Source organism: Triticum aestivum, chromosome 5D (genome assembly GCF_018294505.1).
Source record: "Triticum aestivum cultivar Chinese Spring chromosome 5D, IWGSC CS RefSeq v2.1, whole genome shotgun sequence".
NCBI lineage: Eukaryota > Viridiplantae > Streptophyta > Magnoliopsida > Poales > Poaceae > Triticum > Triticum aestivum.
The window spans coordinates 364513940-364516971 of NC_057808.1; positions in this window are offsets into that span (position 1 = coordinate 364513940).

Below are 3032 nucleotides of genomic sequence, written 5' to 3' on the forward strand. Positions count from 1 at the left end.
AGGGGTGGAAAGGGGTGCCTTGCCCCCCAAGGCAAGGGGGAAGCTCCCCCCCTTAGGGTTCCCAACCCTAGGCGCATGGGGGGAGGCCTAAGGGGGGCGCCCCAGCCCACTAAGGGCTGGTTCCCTTCCACTTTCAGCCCACGGGGCCCTCCGGGACAGGTGGCCCCACCCGGTGGACCCCCGGGACCCTTCCGGTGGTCCCGGTACAATACCGGTAACCCCCGAAACTTTCCCGGTGGCCGAAACTTGACTTCCTATATATAATTCTTCACCTCCGGACCATTCCGGAACCTCTCGTGACGTCCGGGATCTCATCCGGGACTCCGAACAACTTTCGGGTTTCCGCATACATATATCTCTACAACCCTAGCGTCACCGGACCTTAAGTGTGTAGACCCTACGGGTTCGGGAGACATGCAGACATGACCGAGACGCCTCTCCGGTCAATAACCAACAGCGGGATCTGGATACCCATGTTGGCTCCCACATGTTCCACGATGATCTCATCGGATGAACCACGGTGTCGAGGATTCAATCAATCCGTATGCAATTCCCTTTGTCAATCGGTATGTTACTTGCCCGAGATTCGATCGTCGGTATCCCAATACCTTGTTCAATCTCGTTACCGGCAAGTCTCTTTACTCGTACCGCAATGCATGATCCCGTGACTAACGCCTTAGTCACATTGAGCTCATTATGATGATGCATTACCGAGTGGGCCCAGAGATACCTCTCCGTCACACGGAGTGACAAATCCCAGTCTCGATCCGTGCCAACCCAACAGACACTTTCGGAGATACCCGTAGTGCACCTTTATAGTCACCCAGTTACGTTGTGACGTTTGGCACACCCAAAGCACTCCTACGGTATCCGGGAGTTGCACGATCTCATGGTCTAAGGAAAAGATACTTGACATTGGAAAAGCTCTAGCAAACGAAACTACACGATCTTTTATGCTATGCTTAGGATTGGGTCTTGTCCATCACATCATTCTCCTAATGATGTGATCCCGTTATCAATGACATCCAATGTCCATAGTCAGGAAACCATGACTATCTGTTGATCAACGAGCTAGTCAACTAGAGGCTTACTAGGGACACGTTGTGGTCTATTTATTCACACATGTATTACGATTTCCGGACAATACAATTATAGCATGAATAATAGACAATTACCATGAACAAAGAAATATAATAATAACCATTTATTATTGCCTCTAGGGCATATTTCCAACAGATACCGTATCATGTTAAATGCTATGCTACTTTGTGTCATGCATGGCAATAAATATGATCATCTATGATACTACTTTATGATACTATGCACTATGAAGGTAGTATCATACACTAGTATCATAAGCATGATACTACTATTTGGTACTCCCCACTATGACTAGTCTCGGCCCATTAGTGAGGTGCCTATAAAACAAATGGGTCGGTCAAATTTCTAGAGCGTTAGACCTTCACCCAACGGCCACCAATCGATCATGCACTGTCCATCTTTTTCCTCCCTCCTTCTTCCTAGTGCCAGCCTAGTAGCCTATTCTCGCCTCCTACAACCGGCGGCACTACCTCGCTCGTGTCGTCACACCACCCTTCCATGAACTGTGCTCCATCCATCCCTCTAAGCCCTCACCACACTCGTTCTCGAGCACCTGCGATGACCCCCGACCTAAACATTCAACCCTCGAGTACCATGAATAGTCAATCTTTGGATAATCTCTAGAAAACTCAGGCTCACTCCCACCGTCCACCGCTCGTTCATGATTTGCACTTGTCGTGGAGTCTACCGCCTCCCCATCTCGCGCTCCGAGCAATGCAGAAATCGACTGTTGCGTCGAAATTTTGCAAGTGCCAGATGTTTAGCAAAAGCAATTTTAATTTGGTTCTGTTTACCTCACTATGAAAATTGTTCACAATGTCCCCTTGGTTTTAACAAGTTTGGCTCCGATTTTGGGTGGTCAACTGTGCTAGGTCATATCACTTTGCCTTGCTTATATCTGCCATGTCATCTCTTTATCCCTCGTAGCTAGAAAATCTTGAAAAGTTTAAATTGTACATAAAAATGGGAAATTTGGCATACAAGTTGATAGAAATTTGTTTTAATTTCAAGTTCAATTTAAACTACACAAAAAATATTGAAATAATTCCAATAATTCGGGAATAATCCAGTCACCAATGTGGTATGATTTCATCTAAAAACAGCATAGGATTGGCGAGGAACATATTGTTTTAGTTCACATATTTAAATTTTGGTTCGAAATTGAAAACTACACACCGAAAATTTAAATAACAAAAGGGCGCCGCTACGCGTCTTCCGGCGGATGTATTAGAAACATTCGCCGCATGGAGCGCCGTTGGATTAGCGCCCCGATAGCTGTCCGATCTAACCATCGGACACGCATGACCACCTCCCTACTTCCTACAACAGGCGCTCAGTTTCTGAAACAGAATCCTCTGTACGCGTCGGCCGATGGATCTTTTAAAAATATTCGCCGCCTCGCGAGTCGTTTGATTACATGACGCGAGCCGTTCAATCCTCCTCTCTACTTTCCTGCAACGATGCTCTTGGTTCAAGATCTGGTCTTCTCTGATTTCCGGCAAGAAGACCTTTGTTGCGAAACCTCATCTTCTACAAATTTCTGCAACAAGACCCATGTTGCAAAACATCTTCTTCTTTAATTTTCCGCAACAAGACTCTTACAAAAATTGCAACAACATCTCCCGTCGCATGTACTTTTTTGAAAGTCTTTCACGCGTCTAATTTTCTGCAACAAGATCCTTGTTGAAAAAATTGAAATAACATCTTCCGCCGCATCTAATTTTCTACAACAAGACCCTTGTTGCAAAAATTACAACATAATCTCTAATTTTCTGCAACATGACCCTTGTTGCAAAAATTGCAACAAATTTGTTGTTGCGTCTGAGCTCGAGGAGGCGAGAGCCAAGGACGCCGACGCTCCTCCAGGACGGCGACGACATTGAACGACGAGCGACGACAGATGCGGCTCCAGCCGTAACAAATGCTACAGG